Raw genomic sequence first — 8,064 nt, 5'->3', positions numbered from 1 at the left:
TCAGAAATCGATCATCAGTTTTACATGAGGCACTGCAAAGCCATGCTTTTTTTGCTCGTGCTTGTATTAAAGGTAATTCGTTCGTAACTTGACCTTCCACGTTCATTATCAAAGGGTGTGACAAAGGTTGTTGCGAAGAAGTTATTTCTCGATATGAATCAATAAAATAATTCTCGGACGAAGCTGTATGTCTCGATATGCCACATAATGCACGTAATTTATCATCAATTGTTGAACATTCATCTGCAACAGTCGAGCATATTTCTGCTTTTTTTTTTTAAAGTGAAGTTAATATTCGTTGCATATTGCGGCTATAACTCTCTTTAATACACATAGACCAACGTACGATTCTCTCTGCTTCTAATCGTTTCTCAACTGGATCTTTAATATCGAGTTTCTCAAAAATTTTTGTAACAGCCAAAGGGTTACTAAGTTTTTTAACGTGACTCGACCAAAGTTTTTTATACTTTTTGATAATATTTTTACCAATATCGTGATTTTTCTTTGCATGTATGGAATTGAACTTCTTTTTCTCGTAATATCGCTTATTATAAAGCCATTTACGATCAGAAGGTATTTCCTTTTGTCTCTGTCGTTCACGCTGAGAATTTATTAAATAAAGAATTCGCCTTTGTGTACGTTCTTTTATTACATTCTTTTTATATCGAAGTCGCTTTTTAGCACGATTATTTTCTATATCTCGTTTGTATCGTTGTACCTTTTTACCACGGTTATTTTTCAAATTCTGTTCATATCGAAGTCGTTTTTTAGCACGATTATTTTCTTTATCATGTTCATATTGACGTCGCCTTTTAGCACGATTACTTTCTAAAGTAGATATATTTTTATGTCTTACGCGTTTGCGGGCCGCGTCAGCCTCTCTCGCTTTTACTACTGCTAATGGAAGCACTTTCCGAGGAACACCATATTTTAAATCTTGAGGAAAATGTTCAATCATATTTGATTCAAAAATTTTTATTAAATGTGAACGCATTAAACTGTGGTCATATTTTACTTTTTCGGGTTTAATGTTAAATAATAATGAAATGGCAAAAGCTATTGCGAAAACACCACAATCATTAGAGTTTGGTTGTTGTTGCACAGTAGGAAATCTGAGTTAGCTACGTTGATTCTGTAACATACAAATAAAATTCGGTAAAGCAGTGTTCAAGAAAATTAATTTGCAAAGTATGCCAAGTAATTTTTACGCGTAGGGTGAAAAAACATTTACCTCAAAGGTGGTTTGTCGGCGCTCGACGTCTTTCCTAGGCCTCTTCCTCCACTCAGATTGTTCTCCGACATCGTCACGGAGACAAAAATATCTTCGCACTTTCCAGACACATGATGGATTGTTCCGCGCGCCGCCTCTGTAAATAACCCTTTACGTAGTCGCGATATTCGTGTATTCCAATAAAAAGGTTATTGCGACTGTCGCTAGTGCTCGCTTTGTCGGCCGTTTGGATGGCCGCACCCGTAGCAAAACGAGCTCGTCCGGGGTAACCGGCACTGGGCATAGCGGTGGGGGCCGTGGCAATTCCAGCACGACCGGATATCCCAAACGCCCAACCCCGCCGGTCGCGGCTCCCGCGGTCGACCACGCGCGGCACACGCCGGTCTCCCCGGGCTTGCCCGCCGCGGCGGAGTCCCCGCGGCGTTCTCGGATGTCACGCGCGGCCCCTCCTCCGTCTGTGTCGTCGAGTCCGCGGAGATCATTCCCGTCTGCGTGATCTCGTCTTGGAGGGTCACGCTCTCCGTGACTATGATCCCCTCGGCCGGATATCGGGTCCGGAGGACCTGATTACCCGTATCCTCCAGGTCCACCCAGAAGGACGGGTCATTGGCGTCTATATACATCTAGATGGGCCCGTGGCGTCGGAGGAACCCCCTCCATAGCCGACGGATCGTCGGGTCCCGGATATTCGGCATCTAGGATGGCACGAAATATTGTTTGAGGTCCTGGATGTGGGTTTTGCCCGCGGCTACCCCGTCCATCGTTTCCAACTCGTAAACGACGGGCGAGAGTACCTTTCTGATGCGGAAGGGTCCTTGGAACTTTGGTGTCAGTTTCGCGGCTACATTATTCGCCGCGGACGGAAGCACATGGCTTCGACGCAATACTAACTCGGTAACGCTATATCTTTGAGGTCGCCGGCGCAAATTATAGTGCCGGGCTTGACGTTGGTTCGCCTGGTCTAAGTTCTCGCGAACCCACGCGCGTAATGACGGTATACATTTCATTCGGTTAGCCCACTCCTCGGTATCTTGGGGTTCGATTTCGGTAGCTACCCTTCCCTGGTCACGAAGCGCATAATTCTGGTCACGAAAAGCAATAACCTTGAAATTCTGAATAATCCTTCCACAAGTGAGTTTTGAAATAACCTTGAAAATCTTTAATATATTTATATAGTATCGATAAAGGTGATTATATTCTCAATGAATTATATAAATGTACACAAGGGGATGGTCAGGGATAGCCACTCTTTTATTTATTTTTAATGGCTAGGTATAACAGGGAAAGGATCTTGCTCTCATTTACTTCAACTCTTTTAAATAAGAAATATTACCGAGCCGTCTTTCTAGACGCTCTTTCAATTAATCAGGAAAATCGTAAATGAATCACGGAGCACCTCCACAAATATTAACCCCTGGAACTAAATTCGCATTTAGGGTTTCTACAACAATTCGCTTTGGCACTACCACTGACTCGGAATTCTTCGAATCGTGTCGGATTCACGCTAAAACGGAATCCTCGGACACAAAACGAATTTTTGAAGAATGGAATTCTTCGAATCGTGTCGGATTCACGCTAAAGCGGAATCCTCGGACACAAAACGAATTTTTGAAGAATGGAATTCTTCGAATCGTGTCGGATTCGCGCTAAAGCGGAATCCTGGGACACAAAACGAATTTTTAGTGAATGGATATTTAGTTCGCAAGAGCATGGACGAGAAAGTTAAAAACTAGCGAAGGTCCCTCAGAATAAAAAAAATAAAAATTAATAGGGGGAAAGGAGGTCGTCGAGCCGAAACAAAATGAAAAGAAAAGAAAACGTGTGACTTACTACTGATTGAGATCGTCGAAAGCTGGTGGATTCTCCGGTCAGATTCGCAGTCCGTATGCCGAAACCGCGCACAGATTTTACTTTGACTGGATATAGAAGTATGATGTTAACTTGGAGAATCGCGGAGAGAACTGTGCTGGTGGAGTCGGGAGCTGCCAAAGAGGCTGAGGCAGCAGGCTCCGGGTTTATATACAATTTTTCGGGGGTGGATCTTGGTCATGGGACGTGGAAGGAGATTTTGGATTTTGGTTTTTCATTGGTGGACTGTTGGGAGGTGTCAAGGAGTTGTCTTTCTCATTGGCAATCCGACCATTAAGTCGTTGTCGCCCTTTGATATTTATTTATGGGCATCATTTCCCTCAGCGACTTTCGAAAAATCCCGAGTTTCACTTTTGGGTCATATTTTGGAAATCTGGATTTCGAAACTGCCGTCTGAAAGGGCCTGATCCCATCATACATTGCCTCAAGTACGTCTTCGGGAGCACCTCTCCCAGTCATGGTACCATCAGCAGCACGCATCCCCTCAACCTTAGGGTTAAAACGCACACTTAAACTCGTCACTAGGCTGTCCACCTCCAGCCAATTTAGCTTACCGTCGAAACTTGTTTGGACATAACGAGAAAAAGCTCTGCGAAGCGACAATCTACTCCCGAGACACGATGACAGCATATTCTCCACTATGGTGTCCGCGTCATATACCATAGGAGGGTGCCCGGGATCAGGATTACCATGTCGATCTGTTCGACCCACCTGGAGGTAAGATCCACCTAACAGAACCTGACCACGATCCTGACTAGGGATGACAAACACCACACGTCGAGCAACATCATCTAAATCCACTAGTCCTGCTGTGCGTACAAAAAACTCCCTATCTGATGTCTGCCCGTCCAAACTAATCGCATAACGCTCAAAAATCCAAATACCGGAGCACCTGTGTTATTTCTCCCCTTTATTATTTCAACGGCTATCGACCAGCAACAATTAGGGCACTTTACGTTTCGAGTTTCGAAAAGTGAAACTCTGGCAATCAATTTTTTGTGGAGAGGGGACTCATGCGTTGGCTAGTCGATATCCGCTGATTTCTAAAATTGTAGTTTCCAAGGGAAGAAAAACATGTTTCTTATGGTTTTTTGAAAGAGAGAAATCGTTGAGTCCACAGGACGTAACACAAAATATAAGTAATTTTTACGCGTAGGGTGAAAAAATATTTACCTCAAAGTTGTTTTGTCGGCGCCCGACGTCTGTCGTAGGCCTCTTCCTCCACTCAGATTGTTCTCCGACATACTGACGGTCACGCAAATACGGTAATTCGCGCGATTCTACTCTCGATGAGTACCACGTTTTAGGTCCACGGGACGGGGTGTCCCATTATAATTAGGTAAATTCGTTAGCTCAATAAAAAACTGTTCACTTTATAACGACTGCGAACTCGGGCGCGGGGTCTCGCCCCGTCGTCGCCGTCGCCGGAATCGACGTGCTCCGGAGCGCGATGTTCGCTCCCAGCCACCGACCTCCGCCGGACTCCGTCCGCTCGAAATCGCGAAGCGAAACACACAAAATTAGTAGGCGCCAGGTGCGGAGAAGGCCGCACCACCTTGTTTCCCGTATCGGGCGGACTCCGGCAGAATCGGCTATCCTGGCGTGGCCGACCAGCTCAGCCACTCTAACCTTGGCAGAGGGGCGCGGTTCTTACGCGACGATAAGGCCCTTCGACATTACGGACCGAGTGACCCGGGTAAAGCGCTACGGGACGGGAAGGGTAAAAATTAAAAGGGTGAGGTAACCTCAGAGCGGCACCAACGGTGCATTTTTCATCATGGGCTACCCTTCCCCCCGATAACAATCACAGGAAGGAATACGCGGCAGAGAACCGCCGAACGACGGAGAGACGTAGGACGCATGAACGGGATGACGTAAGGACGGGAACACGTAACGAGACAGAAGAACGTAACGACACCAAGGACGGAAGGACGCGAAGAACGAAGGACGTAAAGGACGAAAGACGGAACGAGACGGAAGAACGTAACGACACCAAGGACGGAAGGACGTGAAGGACGAAAGACGTAAAGGACGAAAAGACGTAAAGGACAAAAGACGGAACGAGGGAAGCTTACGCGAAGTTTGCCGAGGGTCCGCGGCACCCGGTATATGTCTCTGTTCCGGCGCGCGACACGCAGCAGCCGCATGGGCCCGCGCGTGATCACGTGAAAGCCGCGTGCGATTCGAAGGCGCGCGACACGCGCAACGACACGACCCTACGGTACGCGACGCGAAGTAGTTGATACGCAATTAGACGGGACGCGACATGAATTACCCGTTAATTTATTGTCCTTGACGTGGGTGTGCAAAACTTTTTTTTCGGCTTCGTGCTCCTTATATATTAGGCCACGGGCGAGCGAACGTGACCATATTTTTTACCAGAGCTCTTTTTCTTTAATTTACTGTCCTTTTTGACGTGCAATACATACGCGGAATAAAATTCATGTCCAATCAGGCGATTTTTGTCTACTCTCGATGAGTACCATGTTTTAGGTCCACGGGACGGGGTGTCCCATTATGATTAGGTAGATTCGTTAGCTCAATAAAAAAACTGTTCACTTACCAACCCGATCGGCAGCAGCAGAGTTTGTATAGTTTTGTTGTTTCCGCATAAACATACAAATATAAAATTTATATTAAAGCAGTGTTTAAGAGCACTAACATTGCAACATGTACTCGTGCCGAAACCACTGTTTTCGGTGTTTCGAGACATAAGAAAACTAGGGGTTAACTCTGGTTCTGCAACGGGGTACCTAACCCTCCACAGTAAAATTCATGACTGCTCCCCTTTGATAGATGAAGTATATAAAATAAAATATGAAATTATGTTGTAATTTATCCATTTTAAGGTAACGGATCTACAGAATGTATTAATCTACGGTCTACAATCTACGATTTACAATCTACGGTCTGCGCTCTATGAGATGTAGATTCGTTTTCTCAAATTCTTACCTATGCGGCGCAACTTGAACATTATCACGGATTTGAATAGGTTTATCCACAGGTTGAACTAAGCTGTAAACAGTATTGTTTTACCTGTTTTAGGTCCACGGGACGGGGTGTCCCATTAAGATTAGATTCGTTTCCTCAATAAAGAGACTTGTCGCTCGTTGACCCGATGGGCAGCAGCTGAGTTAACTACGTTGATTCTGTAACATACAAATATAAAATTCATTAAAGCAGTGTTCAAGAAAATTAATATTGCAAAATATAAGTAATTTTTACGCGTAGGGTAAACAAATATTGCAACAGGATTTATCAGGCTCTTTCTGTCGACTAAAGTCGAACGGAAAGTCTGTATCACTAGTATCCTGCTCGGAGTTCTTTTCCTACTATGTCCCGCTAGCCCGCGATTCCGTCGTTAATCGTCCGGGGAGCGTACTGCAAATAATGGGTGGTAACTTCTCAAGTCGCCCGGTATACCCGAGCGCGGCGTTCTCGGATGTCACGCGCGGCCCCTCCTCCGTCTGTGTCGTCGAGTCCGCGGAGATCACCCCCCGTCTGCGTGATCTCGTCTTGGAGGGTCACGCTCTCCGTGACTATGACCCCCTCGGCCGGATATCGGGTCTGGAGGACCTGATTACCCGTATCCTCCAGGTCCACCCAGAAGGACGGGTCATGGGCGTCTATATACGCCCAGATGGGCCCATGGCGTCGGAGGAACCCCCTCCACAGCCGACGGATCGTCGGGTCCCGGATATTCGGCATCTAGGATGGCACGAAATATCGTTTGAGGTCCTGGATGTGGGTCTTGCCCGCGGCCACCCCGTCCATCGTTACAATATACGATCTACGTTCTATGAGATATAGATTTGTTATCTCAATAAAGAAGTTTGTCGCTCATTGACCCGATGAGCAGCAGCTGAGTTAGCTACGTTGATTCTGTAACATACAAATATGCAATAATGTTAAAGTATTTATATTTGTTAGCTGTGGTCAATAAAGCAGTGTTCAAGAAAATTAATATTGCAAAATATAAGTAATTCTTACGCGTAGGGTAAACAAACATTTACCTCAAAGGTGGTTTGTCGGCGCTCGACGTCTTTCCTAGGCCTCTTCCTCCACTCAGATTGTTCTCCGACATCGTCACGGAGACGCAAACACGGTTTTTCGTGCGATTCTACTCTCGATGAGTACCATGTTTTAGGTCGACGGGACGGGGTGTCCCATTATGATTAGGTAGATTCGTTATCTCAATAAGAAAGTTCTGACTCACCAACCCGATGCGCAGCAGCGGAGTTAACTACGTTGATTCTGTAACATACAAATATAAAATTCATTAAAGCAGTGTTCAAGGAAATCAATATTGCAAAATATAAGTAATTTTTACGTGTAGGGTAAAAAATATTTACCTCAAAGTTTTGTCGGCGCACGACGTCTTTCCTAGGCCTCTTCCTCCTCTCAGATTGTCCTCCGACATACTGACAAACACGCAAATACGGTAATTCGCGTGATTCTACTCTCGATGAGTACCATGTTTTAGGTCCACGGGACGGGGTGTCCCATTATGATTAAGTAGATAAAAAGGTAAAATGTCTAATCTATAACTTCAATTCTAAAATTTTTGATGATATCAGAGAATGAAAAAATTACTGAATAAAAATAAAATATAAAACTGTTCACTTATCAACCCGATCGGCAGAAGCAGAGTTTGTATAGTTTTGTTGTTTCCGCATAAACATACAAATATAAAATTTATATTAAAGCAGTGTTTAAGAGCACTAACATTGCAACATGTACTCGTGCCGAAACCACTGTTTTCGGTGTTTCGAGACATAAGAAAACTAGGGATTAACTCTGGTTCTGCAACGGGGTTGCAGAACCCTAACCCTCAGCCTTGGCCAAAATTATTAGACATCCTTATAATCGTTATACTGTACTAAATCTAACACCAGACTGATTTCTATTGTTTAAAAGTTGTTTAAGAGCGTTCATTGCTTTTATGTAGTAAGCAACTTTCACTG

At 44.8% G+C, this 8,064-nt stretch overlaps 1 long non-coding RNA gene across 1 annotated transcript in view; it reads left to right on the top strand.

The window, feature by feature from the left end:
• The window catches only part of LOC105562745, a 12,076-nt gene extending 4,689 nt beyond the window's left edge, over positions 1-7,387 (top strand). Inside the window, exons 2-3 of the long non-coding RNA XR_001008988.1 lie at positions 6,146-6,342; positions 7,108-7,387. This is a non-coding gene — a long non-coding RNA (uncharacterized LOC105562745). The remainder of the gene's footprint in view (positions 1-6,145; positions 6,343-7,107) is intronic.
• Positions 7,388-8,064: the final 677 nt, after the last annotated feature.

Source organism: Vollenhovia emeryi, unplaced genomic scaffold, assembly GCF_000949405.1.
Source record: "Vollenhovia emeryi isolate VEMERY1.0 unplaced genomic scaffold, V.emery_V1.0 DF939184.1, whole genome shotgun sequence".
NCBI lineage: Eukaryota > Metazoa > Arthropoda > Insecta > Hymenoptera > Formicidae > Vollenhovia > Vollenhovia emeryi.
The sequence above is the reverse complement of the archived record's forward strand: the minus strand, read 5'-3'. Positions and strand labels throughout refer to the sequence as shown.